Here is a 15,072-nt window from a genome sequence, read left to right as displayed (position 1 = left end):
GATGTATTTATAGGTTGGAAAAAGGTTTATTTTTTATAATTTTCGTGGCCTTCAACGAATGGGAGAGATTTGGGAAATTATTTTCTTCTTTGAATTTTTGCCTAAATTTTCGTCAGCTTTGACTGCATTGCGCATAGAATGGTCATAACTTTCTCCACGGAACTCCGATTGAGACGTGCAAGATATCCATGCGAAACTCTTTCGAAGACGAAGAGAATAGTATGCAATAATCACTGATTGGACTTCAACATTGCTGGGAAACTCGGCTTGAACTGAGGCTGTTGCACCTTGGCCTTTTTTCACCATTTTCTGTCTTTTTCTATCATTTATCAACAAACACGTCGAAACTACCAAATGTATAATATATGCAATTTTAAAACATAATTTGCATGATTGACATTTAAAATAAGTCAAATCTAATCTTTAAAAACATGCAAAATCCTTATTTGTCAGATATAGTTTTACTTTTTGATACACCTATATTTCCTATTTCATCTCTTTTAATCTCATTGACAAATTCAACTATTTCTCTTTATTCTTATCTCACTCTTTTCTCATTGCTCTCTTTTCCTTTCATTTATCTTTCTAGTTCCTTTGGTGATATATTTCATATAATCTTGAAAATTAACCTTTATACAGATTTTATATAGATCAAATAGTATTATATATAATCTATCGAGTGATCAAAATTTTACCCTCAAAAGCCAAATAATTAATGTGGGTTGCATTTCAATTCTTTTCGTGCCTTCATTTTAGTACACGAGCTAAGCCATTTCCACTAATATTAAATAATATTTTATTTAAAGTTTATGCATCGTAAATTAATAAATAAAGAGAGGGGTTATTTCCCTTATATTTCCCTCAATCCAGGAAAGGGTAAAAGAGGATGAAATAATTGAAATGAAAGTGTACTACTCTTATATTCATGAATCATGAATAAGTGCACTGTTGTATTTTTTACATGATTGTACTACATTAGTCAATTGTGGAATTGGATTAATGTGGATGGCATATAGCAGCATGTTAACTGGAATTTTACTTTTATAGTACCATTGTTCTGGTCCAATCAAATCCCATGCAATCAATGACGGAAGTAGGCGGGGCGCAGGGTCGACCGATCACACCGTCAATCCATGAGTATTAAGAAAGTCCACTCCCGCGTCTATTACAAATAGTCTTGGTAGTGAGTTCAATTCAAAATTTATAAAATATAAGAGAGATAGAAAAAAAATTATTGTTGTATGGTTACAGAGTAATGGACTCGTCTCTGTTTGAGAAATAAGCTTATTAAAAGTAGAAAATGACTAATTTTTATGAATGATCCAAAATGAAAAAATAAACTTATGATTATGGACATTTATTTTACCTTTGAATTTTAGTGGACGATCCAAAACGAACAAAATGGAGATTGACACTGGACGGATGAAGATATTTTGAAACTATAATTGTCAAAGAGTCGAGTCACGGGATCTCAACTATTTCAACGATTCCTCTTTCAATTATTAGTGTTGTTATCAAATCCTAAAATTGATACGTACTCACAAGTTTTACTATAGATTTTGTCGCTTCTTATAGAAACCATATTCCTATATGTAGCTTTCTTCATTTTCACAACTTATTTTGAAAATTTGTAATTATACTCTCTATATAACATGATCAGTGACAAATAATTAGAAGCTAAAAAGGTTCACTAGGAAGAAGAAAAAAAAATTATATTTTGTGGGTGCAATATTTATCACCTTTTATAACTGCTAATGTTTTAAATTAATATAGATGTGAGCTAGTATTAGTTAAATTTATTTGGGGCATTATATTTCAATTAAGTTTCAAAAAGTTTATGATGAGCTTTCTCCACAAAAGTAAGTGTGTGTGTGTGTGTGTGTGTGTGTGTTATATAATGTGATTATAGCAAACAAAGCCCTCAAATAGAGGAGGCGAGAAAGGTACTCATCATTCATGCATTCTTAATTATCATCATAATTACCATCATAATTTTAATTGGCCAACCTATGAGACTAATCATCTCTACCTAACCTTTTCATTCTTTCACCAAAATAATTTTGTATTCACTAACTCAACTTAAGGTTATATACTATGGGCTTTTTAATTTAAGCTATGCGACTTATGTACTAATTTCAGTTTTTCTAAATTCAATATGAGATATTATTATGATACATGATATTGTGAAATATGTATTAGATTAATCCAGTAATATTAGCTAAGTTACAATGACATCAATCTAATTAAACTATCTCTATTTCAATATTATCTAATTTATGTTATGAGCTACTATCTAGATGTGGACAACTCTAATATACATTTATTCAAGAATTATTCAACTAGGCATGGACCTTTGGGATGTGTTTGGCATTGATATGTCAATGTAAACACATGCACCAAACAACAAAGCCAATTAGCAAATACACCAAAATAGAAAGACAACTCATTGACCAAATACAACCCTATCAACCCTAACCATATAGACTTTCTAACTTTTCCTTTGTTTTTTTATGTATGTTTCATTTGATTATTGCATGTCATGTGAAACTATATGCTCTATTTGTCCTTTAACTAATGTTGGAATCGTTAAATATCTTTTTTAGTAAGGAAAAAGATTTAGAGATCGAATCACATATAGTACTTAGTTAGTCTTCTACTTTATGTACTTATTGCCATCTTAGTATTTTATTTTGTTCATTATTTCTCACATAAAAGAAAATAGTTAATCTAATAACCTATTTGATGATCGTTTTTTTATTTTTATTGACGATGTCATGTTGTAATTCACATAATATTATGCTATTACAAAATTATTTAATGTAATTTTTTTTTTGATACTTCTTGAACTTGAGATTTGTAATATTTCCATTGGCTTCTTGGGCCAATTTATCTTGCATTGTTGATCTGTATGTGACAAACTTTGTTGAAATTTGTTATTTATTCAATATCTTCTTGGGCCAATTTATCTTGCATCATAGTATCATTATAAATGGGCTGAGAGTTTAGGTGGATCAGATTAACCCAGAAAAACATAAATCGGAATGTAGATAAAAAATTAAATAACAAGATTTAGAAATTTGGTTTTTCTTCTTCTTTTCGTTTTAATATTATGGAACTGAAAATTCACCAATTTAAACCCTTTCACCAATTTAATGTCGAAGGACTATATATAATTTTGAAAATCTAGATTGTTGGCTCCATTTTCAACAATAATAGGAAACTTATTCAGCATTTATTGTTCCGATGTTCGACATCATTTTTTATAGACAAGTGAACAGAATTTAAAGGCCACATCATGGTGGACTCGAATCCGAGACCTTTTACCTTGAACATTAATCATTCTACAACTAGATCAACTCACACTGGCTATCGTTATTTTGATATGTGTTTTAATAATTTCCACTTATGTAATTCTAATGTGCATATAATTTGTGCATTATATCTGTCACGCCCGCATTTCCTAAGGATAGGAAGTACGGTGGACCGCGACTAGGGGGGGATAAAGAAGCGGGGAAGAAAGGGGGTAACAAGAATATTTGACCCAAAACATTTAATAAAGGAAGTTCACTTTTAAACATTGTACTTAAGACGACATTACAAAAGTTAAAGTATTCAGAGTTTAAAGGAAAACATTGTATCGGATTACAAGCAGCGGAAAGACCAAAAGACAGATGCTGCCATGTATGACGACACGACACCATCCAAAAGACCAAATAAAAATACTATTTCAGCTTTGGCTGCTCAACATCCGTCATCCCCATCGTCGCTCAACCTGCACATCAAGAAAACAACATGCAGGGCTGAGTACTTATGCACTCAGTGGACACACGCCAAAAACATAGTTTGTCATGCCATAACAGTGTAACATTGGGGTTTTGAGTATAATGAAAATAACCCAAGTACACAAAATACATTTCATAAATTCGACTGCGCAGTCATTTTCCGATATTGCCACCCTTATTCCCTCAATCATACACTATCTGATCCAAACCATGACAAGGGGCGTGGCCACACCCCAGGTCATCTAGACCGGCCAACTTGCTCTCAGATGGCACCCAGTCTCGTGTACACTAGCCTGAGGGTTCGCAGCCCAACAGACCCGAATTCGATTAAACATATGTGGTAAACCACTTCAGATAGGTTTCAAAACGAAATAATTGGCAAGACAAACAGTTCACCTCCATAAACATTTCCGGAACAAAGTCCGTATTTAAAGATAACCCACATAAAAGTAGGGTAGAAAAGCCCACCTCGATTGCTTAGCTTTTAAAACAGTTCCCTTCAACCACACTTTCCTCGAAAAAGATCACCCTTTTGAAAGATAAATAATATCATGATTAGAGTCAGAAGAGACGAGACTTTAAACGACAATGCATGATTCCTACGTGGACGACTTCAACATCTAGCACGTTACACGTACATACACTTAACAACATATTACAAAACAAACACACAAAGTCACACGTTCGAAACACACCCCGCACGCAAACGACGTACCCAAAACGCGCACACGACACACGAACACAGCACTCCAAGTCCTGGCATACCCTTACTGTGCAACGGCTCACTTGGCTCGGAAAGGTTCGGAAAAAGCTCGGAAAAAGGATCGGCGTCTCGGCCTGGCTCGGTGTCTCGGCCGCCTGGCTCGGCACCTCGGCCGACCGTCTCGGCCGCCTGGCTCGGCACCTCGGCCGACCGTCTCGGCCGCCTGGCTCGGCACCTCGGCCGACCGTCTCGGCCGCCTGGCTCGGCACCTCGGCCGCCTGGCTCGGCACCTCGGCCGACCGTCTCGGCCGCCTGGCTCGGCACCTCGGCCGCCTGTCTCGGCACAGCTCGGCACCTGTCTCGGCACAGCTCGGCACTTGTCTCGGCACAGCTCGGCACCTGTCTCGGCACAGCTCGGCACCTGTCTCGGCACAGCTCGGCACCTGTCTCGGCTCAGCTCGGCACCTGTCTCGGCACAGCTCGGCACCTCGGCCGACCATCTCGGCCGTCCGGCTCGGCACCTCGACCGACCGTCTCGGCCGCCTGTTCGGCACCTCGGCCGACCGTCTCGGCCGTCCGGCTCGGCACCTCGACCGACCGTCTCGGCCGTCCGGCTCGGCACCTCGGCCGACCACCTCGGCCGTCTGCTCGGCGCCTAATTTACACCCCTTTTCCTCTGACCCCCGATTCTCAAACCCTATACGACAAACACACCACGCATTCTACATCCCAAAACACACCCAAACACCTGGGATCATCCCTTCCAGACTCTCCACAAATCTGCCCTAGGCTGAACCCAACAACTCTCGGCCAACACACACGAAAACTCTCGAACCAAACACTGATTCCTCCGAGCCATCTCTTGGCCAAACACACCCACATTCATCACAAAAACCTATCACTCAGAAACACGCCACTTGCACATGAAAACGTCTCCCAAAAACATACAACTCGCGAAACTGCGCAGTTTACTTGCAAAAATCATAATAAAATCATACGACATCCAAAGAAGCTGAAAATTTACACACCACACAAAGGACACATTAACCTTTACACAGTTCAAAAATTCGTACCCAACGGAGATCGTTTGCTTAGTTAAAAAGGGGTCGGAACCCACTGTCAGTTACCAACAAAGACATGCTTCACACAGACACATCATCCCACAACCTATTCAGCACCTAAACCCTCCAAAACGTCCTATATGCATGAGGTTTCGAAAATTAACAAGGGTTAGGGGTTACCTTTCTCCGAATAGTTCGAAACGTAGGTCAAAGCTTCCCTACTCCGATTTCAAAACGGTACGCGAGAGTTTGCTACCTTAATGAAATCAGGAATCAATGAGAGGGAGTAAGAGGGAAGGTAAAAACCGAGAGGGAGAAGAAAGGAGACTTACCAGAGAGAGAGTAACTTTGCGAGAGAGAGAGCGAGCGAGAGAATGAGAGAGACCGAAGAGGGAAAGAGATTGGAAAAGGGGAAAAGAATCGGTTAAGAGGGAGTGGGGGAGGTTGAGAAATTAGTGGGGAGAGGGGGAGGGGTTTTTTTTTTTGAAAAGCCGAGAGAATTAGGGAGGGAGGAATTTAATTTGTTATTTAGGATTTTAATTCTAGCTTAATTAGTTAATCACTTTTAATGCTAGGTAAAAACACCCCATCCGCAACAATAGTGTAAAGCAATTAATATTTCCACACCATATATCAAGCACAACACATAAGACATTCATTAAATTAAAGAACCAAAAACCACAAGATCTCGGATATTACATTCCTCCCACCTTAACAAAATTTCGTCCCGAAATTTGTTAGATCACTCAACCAGCTCTGGAAACCTCTCTCTCATCTTATCTTCTAATTCCCATGTTGCTTCTTCGATTCCATGATTCCTCCACCGTACTTTCACCGAAGCGATTGACTTATTCCTCAATTCTTGCACTCTTCGATCCACAATGGCCTCGGGCTTCTCCTCATAGCTTAGATCGGGATTTAGGACCATCATTTCTTCTTGGTGAACGATGTGTGTGGGGTCATACACATACTTCCTCAATTGTGACACATGGAAGACGTTGTGCACATTTCCGAAGCTTGGTGGTAGGGCCAATCTGTATGCTACCGCGCCGACTCTATCCAAAATCTCGTATGGACCGATAAATCGGGGTCTCAGCTTTCCTTTCACTCCAAAACGAGTTATTCCCTTAGAAGGGGAAACTTTCAAAAAGACCTTTTCCCCGACCTCGAACTGTAAATCGGTCCTTCGAACATCCGCATAAGATTTCTGTCGATCTTGTGCCTCCTTGATCCTCCCACGGATTTGTCGGACAATCTCTATCATTTCTTCTACAGAGTCTGGTCCGAGAATTCTTCTCTCACCCACTTCATCCCAATAAAGTGGCGATCTACACTTCTTTCCATACAAGGCCTCATATGGAGCCATCTTGATAGTCGCCTGGTAACTATTATTGTAAGCGAACTCTACCAAGGGCAACACTTCTTCCCAACCTACGCCTCGATCTAGCACCACGGCTCGTAGCATGTCCTCCAATGCTTGTATCGTTCTCTCCGACTGCCCGTCGGTTTGCGGGTGGAACGCTGTACTGAAATTCAACTTAGTCCCCAACTCGCGCTGCAGGCTTGTCCAAAATCTAGAAGTGAATTTAGCATCACGATCAGATGTGATTGTCGCTGGAACTCCATGCAAGCGTATAATTTCCCGTACATAGACCTTAGCCAACTGATAGGATCCATAAGTGGCACGAACCGGCACAAAATGGGCAGATTTGGTGAGGCGATCTATAATCACCCAAATCACCGTGTTCCCTCGCTGGGATTTTGGCAGTCCTACCACAAAGTCCATTGCAATATGTTCCCACTTCCATTCCGGAATCTCGAGGGGTTGCAATTTCCCATAGGGCCGTTGGTGTAGCGCCTTTACTTGTTGACATGCTAGGCATCTCTCCACAAATGCCGCAACATGCTTTTTCATACCGTTCCACCAAAACTGTCTTTTCAAGTCTTGATACATTTTGGTGCTCCCTGGATGAGCAGCGTATGGGGTTTCATGTGCTTCTCTCATGATTTCCATCCTCAGGCCTTCATCCTTAGGCACACACAACCTTCCCTTGTATGTGAGACCATTATCCGCTGCCTCACGAAAATTTCCGAGTTCACCCGTCCTCACTTCTGAGCGAATCTTTTCTAGTAACGTATCTCGCCGTTGAGCTTCTACAATTCTGGCTCTTAAGTCGGGTTCCATCACCAACGTGGCTACTATCCCTTCCACAGTCTCGGGCATTCTCACCACTTCCAAGCGCATCTTACTGAACTCTTGGATTATACTCTCTTCGATAGTAAGAAAGGTGGCCAGCTGAGATTGAGACTTCCTACTAAGAGCATCGGCCACTACGTTTGCTTTTCCCGGATGGTAATTTATACCACAATCGTAGTCCTTTACCAACTCGAGCCACCTACGTTGGCGCATGTTCAACTCCTTTTGCTCAAAGAAGTACTTTAGACTCTTATGGTCCGTGTATATCTCACAACGGACTCCATAAAGATGATGTCTCCAGATCTTCAAAGCATGTACCACAGCTGCCAGTTCCAAGTCATGCGTCGGATAATTCAGTTCATGGGGCTTCAATTGTCTCGATGCATATGCAATCACTTTCCCCTTCTGCATAAGCACACATCCCAGTCCCACCTTCGACGCATCCGTATATACCGCATAGTCAGTCTCTGGCTCCGGCACAGCTAGGATTGGTGCGGTGGTCAATTTCTCCTTCAACAACTGAAAGCTCGCCTCACATTCTGGCGTCCAAATCATCTTGACTCCCTTTTTCAGTTGTTGCGTCATTGGCCTTGCTATCTTCGAGAATCCCTCGATGAATCTTCGATAATAGCCCGCCAGTCCTAAAAAGCTTCGGATTTCGTTTTGTGTAGAAGGTGACTTCCACTCCTGCACCGCTTCTACCTTGGCCGGATCTACACGAATTCCATCTGAAGTTACTACATGTCCAAGAAAATTTACTTCCTTGAGCCAAAACTCGCATTTACTGAACTTGGCATATAGTTTCTCGTCCCTTAGAGTTGCTAGGACGGTTCTCAAGTGCTCTTTGTGCTCCTCCTCGTTCTTTGAGTAAACAAGCACGTCATCGATGAAAACCAGGACAAACCGATCCAGAAATGGATGGAACACGCGGTTCATAAGGTCCATGAACACTGCCGGGGCGTTCGTCAGTCCAAAAGGCATTACAACGAACTCATAATGACCATATCTTGTTCGAAAAGCTGTCTTGGGTACATCTTCTCGCCGAACCCTCAGCTGATGGTACCCAGACCTCAAATCCATCTTAGAGAAGACTCCTGCCCCTCGAAGTTGGTCAAACAAGTCGTCTATCCTTGGTAGTGGATACTTGTTCTTCAGCGTTAGTTTGTTTAGCTCCCGGTAGTCGATGCACATCCTCATCGTTCCATCCTTCTTCTTTACGAACAACACTGGTGCTCCCCATGGTGACACGCTAGGTCTAATGAATCCCAATTCCAGTAGCTCTTGCAGTTGCACCTTAAGCTCCTCCAACTCTTTTGGCGCCATTCTATAAGGTGCTTTTGATATTGGTGCCGATCCGGGCTCCAGATCGATCGTGAATTCTACTTGCCTGTCGGGTGGGGGTCCCGGCAATGCATCGGGGAAGACATCGGGATATTCACTCACTATCGCCACATCTTCTATCTTCCTGTCTTTCTTCTCCTCCCCATTCAAATAAACAAGGTACGCTGGACATCCCTTCCTCATCATTGTAGTGGCTTGCAGCGCAGAGATAATGGACTTGCGTCGGCTCATTGGGACTCCGTGAAACTTCATCGGCTCTTTTCCGGGGGTTTCAAACGAAATTTTCCTTTCTCTACAATGAAGGGTAACGTGGTTCTCCGCTAACCAATCCATACCCAAGATTATGTCTACGCTACCCATCGTCATTACTTGCAAATTATAAGCCACTAAACTGAGTTCACCTATTCCAAAGTTCACACATGCACAAGATCGGGATATATCTATAGCCCCGCCTACCGGTGAGGTCACACTCATAGTGGGTTCGGTCTTAACAGTAGGTAATTCCAAAGTATCCACACAAGACGTTGATATAAAGGAATGCGACGCACCCGTATCAAACAAGACAACTATAGGCATATTGAGAAGTGTGCCCATACCTGCCAAGTTTCCTTGCTCAAAGGTTTCTTTCCCGTTTGCCGGCTGTTTCCCCTTCAAGGCGTAGGCCCTTGCTTGCGATGGTAATCCTTGGCGGCGTTGTTGCGGTGGAGGTGCAGGTAGTGCCTGGGATTGTGGACGGAAACCTAGCTGGTTCTGTCTCGTTCCCGTTCCCATGTGCTTGTTTGGGCAATTTCGGATGTAGTGGCCACTCCCACCACAGTTGAAGCACCTAGGGTCTCGACACTCCCCGGCGTGGTACTTGAAGCACCTTCCACATTGAGGGTTCCTCGGCGGAAAGTTTGCCCTCGGTTGGAAAGTATTCTGTCTCCCGCCATTGTAGGGTGGGTTCCTCATGTGTTGTGGCCTCTTACCACCATACTGAGCCTGGTCACCATCCCACCTCCTCTTCTCTTGGTGGCCCGGCTGAGCTTGTAGAGGTGTCGCGTCTGTTGTTGCCACAACTCTTGGCTTAGGGAGTGCATCTTCCACGTCCAGTGCACAAGTCAAGATCTCCGAGTAGGAGAGTTCTCCTCGACAGGCCAATGCGGCCTTTATCTCATCTCTGAGCCCGGCCCGGAACTTCACCGCCCATTTCTCATCGGTGTCCATCAACTCGGGCGCATATCGTGCCATCTGCGCAAGGGCTCAGTCATACTCGGTTACAGTCATTCGGCCTTGGCTTAGTGTGTGGAACTCTACCACCTTGGCCCGTCTGTACGTCTTTGGAACATACTTGTTATCGATCTCTACTTTAAACTCCTCCCATGTTAGCGCCTCCAGGCGTGCAGGATCCATAGTTCTCTGCCGAGTCTCCCACCAGTAATCGGCAGCACCTAACAGTTGAAAGGTAGCACCAGCAATGCGCTCCCTATCTGTGCACTCCATGACCCTGAAGATACGCTCGAGGCCGCGTATCCACTCTTCCGCTTTGGATGGGTCTCCTTGTCCGTCAAATTTTGGGGGATTCTGCCTTGAGAACGTAACTATGAATCTTTCTTGTTGAGGCGGGGGTGGAGGTGGTGGTGGCGGTGGTGGTGGAGGTGGTGCCTCCACGTGGGGTTCTTGTCGTGGTTGGCGTGCACGTCTTGGCGGCATTCTGATTCAATATCCAAAAAGTGTTACTACAATTCTCATCCAAAATTACCACTTTCTCAAAATTTTCTTATAAAACCTTCATGTAGTATAAGATGCAACACATAGGATATAAATCAAAATCAAAATTCTCATTAAAAGAAAGAAGGCCAACATTGTTCCCAAGAGTAGATCGTACTGAAAGCAAAAACTGAAAAGACAACGAACTATTCTAATTCTAGACTACGACTCTATCATCCTCATCCATAGGCCCTTCCTCCGGGTCTTCGTCGTCGTCCTCCTCGGAGTTCCCTGGCAGAGCCTCCTCATAAACATCTTCATACCCTTGTTCACCCTCGTACATGCTCACATACTTGTCCTGATACACGACCCTCTCTTCCACCTCCTGTGGGGGCTGCTCCTCTCGAGAGTCCACCAGTGCACAATACACGGCTTTCCGAAAGCCAGCCATGTCACCCACTATGTCATCGGTAGCGGGCTCATGCCACGTGTACCTCCTCGCCGTTCTTTCGGCCCACTCCTTCCAGCTATCAGGAAGCAAATCTATTAGCTTCTCAATGCCGTCATGCTCTGTCACTCCGAACTCCTGAGCTGCCCTCCAGAGGGTGTCGAAGTGTGCCACGAACTCGATCAACGGTACATGATCCTTCTTCCGGTACACTCTATAATCTCTGAGCACCCTCTGTGCCCTAAGTCTATCGCGATCACTCCGTCGCGGGGTTCGGAACATACGCGCCATCTATAGAAAAAAAACAGAACCAACCGCCTCGCGTATAAAAACAGAGTACATAACCGAAGAAGAGAGAGAGAGAGAGAGAGTGTATGCACGTATCGCTGTTCTAACCCAAACCCGCTGGTGTTCAAAGGCCAAAAGCTCTTATCTATCACAGGTCCAAGAAGCACTAGTGAAATTCTATCACGTCTAAGTTCAAACATTCAAAAGGCCAACACATACTCACATAAAAACTCACATCAACATTCACGTCATCATATCATCACACATCGGCCACATGCTTTCATATAAGTTCATCATACATCAACAGTTCATAACACCATAACAGTTCATAACTCAAATAATTTCCAACTTTTCCACATCACGTTGTACCCTTCCACATGTCTCAACATTTACTTAAACTTTACATAAAAATCATTTTCAACACCAAAATCACAATTTCCTCCACTTCCATATACTTTCCAAAATTTCGAAATTTTCATTACCTCATTTCAGGTTGAGTGCGATGAGTCGGATGTTGAGCCAATGACACTTTTGAAAACTTACTCCAGTCAGAAAAAGAATTTTTTTTTTTTTTTTTTTTTTTTTTTTTTTTGGGTCCAGAGCAGAAAGAGAAAACCTAGGCTCTGATACCACTCTGTCACGCCCGCATTTCCTAAGGATAGGAAGTACGGTGGACCGCGACTAGGGGGGGGATAAAGAAGCGGGGAAGAAAGGGGGTAACAAGAATATTTGACCCAAAACATTTAATAAAGGAAGTTCACTTTTAAACATTGTACTTAAGACGACATTACAAAAGTTAAAGTATTCAGAGTTTAAAGGAAAACATTGTATCGGATTACAAGCAGCGGAAAGACCAAAAGACAGATGCTGCCATGTATGACGACACGACACCATCCAAAGACCAAATAAAAATACTATTTCAGCTTTGGCTGCTCAACATCCGTCATCCCCATCGTCGCTCAACCTGCACATCAAGAAAACAACATGCAGGGCTGAGTACTTATGCACTCAGTGGACACACGCCAAAAACATAGTTTGTCATGCCATAACAGTGTAACATTGGGGTTTTGAGTATAATGAAAATAACCCAAGTACACAAAATACATTTCATAAATTCGACTGCGCAGTCATTTTCCGATATTGCCACCCTTATTCCCTCAATCATACACTATCTGATCCAAACCATGACAAGGGGCGTGGCCACACCCCAGGTCATCTAGACCGGCCAACTTGCTCTCAGATGGCACCCAGTCTCGTGTACACTAGCCTGAGGGTTCGCAGCCCAACAGACCCGAATTCGATTAAACATATGTGGTAAACCACTTCAGATAGGTTTCAAAACGAAATAATTGGCAAGACAAACAGTTCACCTCCATAAACATTTCCGGAACAAAGTCCGTATTTAAAGATAACCCACATAAAAGTAGGGTAGAAAAGCCCACCTCGATTGCTTAGCTTTTAAAACAGTTCCCTTCAACCACACTTTCCTCGAAAAAGATCACCCTTTTGAAAGATAAATAATATCATGATTAGAGTCAGAAGAGACGAGACTTTAAACGACAATGCATGATTCCTACGTGGACGACTTCAACATCTAGCACGTTACACGTACATACACTTAACAACATATTACAAAACAAACACACAAAGTCACACGTTCGAAACACACCCCGCACGCAAACGACGTACCCAAAACGCGCACACGACACACGAACACAGCACTCCAAGTCCTGGCATACCCTTACTGTGCAACGGCTCACTTGGCTCGGAAAGGTTCGGAAAAAGCTCGGAAAAAGGATCGGCGTCTCGGCCGCCTGGCTCGGCACCTCGGCCGACCGTCTCGGCCGCCTGGCTCGGCACCTCGGCCGACCGTCTCGGCCGCCTGGCTCGGCACCTCGGCCGACCGTCTCGGCCGCCTGGCTCGGCACCTCGGCCGACCGTCTCGGCCGCCTGGCTCGGCACCTCGGCCGCCTGGCTCGGCACCTCGGCCGACCGTCTCGGCCGCCTGGCTCGGCACCTCGGCCGCCTGTCTCGGCACAGCTCGGCACCTGTCTCGGCACAGCTCGGCACTTGTCTCGGCACAGCTCGGCACCTGTCTCGGCACAGCTCGGCACCTGTCTCGGCACAGCTCGGCACCTGTCTCGGCTCAGCTCGGCACCTGTCTCGGCACAGCTCGGCACCTCGGCCGACCATCTCGGCCGTCCGGCTCGGCACCTCGACCGACCGTCTCGGCCGCCTGTTCGGCACCTCGGCCGACCGTCTCGGCCGTCCGGCTCGGCACCTCGACCGACCGTCTCGGCCGTCCGGCTCGGCACCTCGGCCGACCACCTCGGCCGTCTGCTCGGCGCCTAATTTACACCCCTTTTCCTCTGACCCCCGATTCTCAAACCCTATACGACAAACACACCACGCATTCTACATCCCAAAACACACCCAAACACCTGGGATCATCCCTTCCAGACTCTCCACAAATCTGCCCTAGGCTGAACCCAACAACTCTCGGCCAACACACACGAAAACTCTCGAACCAAACACTGATTCCTCCGAGCCATCTCTTGGCCAAACACACCCACATTCATCACAAAAACCTATCACTCAGAAACACGCCACTTGCACATGAAAACGTCTCCCAAAAACATACAACTCGCGAAACTGCGCAGTTTACTTGCAAAAATCATAATAAAATCATACGACATCCAAAGAAGCTGAAAATTTACACACCACACAAAGGACACATTAACCTTTACACAGTTCAAAAATTCGTACCCAACGGAGATCGTTTGCTTAGTTAAAAAGGGGTCGGAACCCACTGTCAGTTACCAACAAAGACATGCTTCACACAGACACATCATCCCACAACCTATTCAGCACCTAAACCCTCCAAAACGTCCTATATGCATGAGGTTTCGAAAATTAACAAGGGTTAGGGGTTACCTTTCTCCGAATAGTTCGAAACGTAGGTCAAAGCTTCCCTACTCCGATTTCAAAACGGTACGCGAGAGTTTGCTACCTTAATGAAATCAGGAATCAATGAGAGGGAGTAAGAGGGAAGGTAAAAACCGAGAGGGAGAAGAAAGGAGACTTACCAGAGAGAGAGTAACTTTGCGAGAGAGAGAGCGAGCGAGAGAATGAGAGAGACCGAAGAGGGAAAGAGATTGGAAAAGGGGAAAAGAATCGGTTAAGAGGGAGTGGGGGAGGTTGAGAAATTAGTGGGGAGAGGGGGAGGGGTTTTTTTTTTGAAAAGCCGAGAGAATTAGGGAGGGAGGAATTTAATTTGTTATTTAGGATTTTAATTCTAGCTTAATTAGTTAATCACTTTTAATGCTAGGTAAAAACACCCCATCCGCAACAATAGTGTAAAGCAATTAATATTTCCACACCATATATCAAGCACAACACATAAGACATTCATTAAATTAAAGAACCAAAAACCACAAGATCTCGGATATTACAATATCTTAGCTTGTACTGAAAATTTTAATATGAGAAACCCGTGCATACCAATGTTGCACTGAATCCTTCAGTATGCCATATATCAATATACCAAAATTTTTGTCTATTGA

The sequence above is a fragment of the Salvia splendens genome, chromosome 22 (genome assembly GCF_004379255.2).
Source record: "Salvia splendens isolate huo1 chromosome 22, SspV2, whole genome shotgun sequence".
In the NCBI taxonomy this organism is placed as follows: Eukaryota; Viridiplantae; Streptophyta; class Magnoliopsida; order Lamiales; family Lamiaceae; genus Salvia; species Salvia splendens.
The sequence above is the reverse complement of the archived record's forward strand: the minus strand, read 5'-3'. Positions refer to the sequence as shown.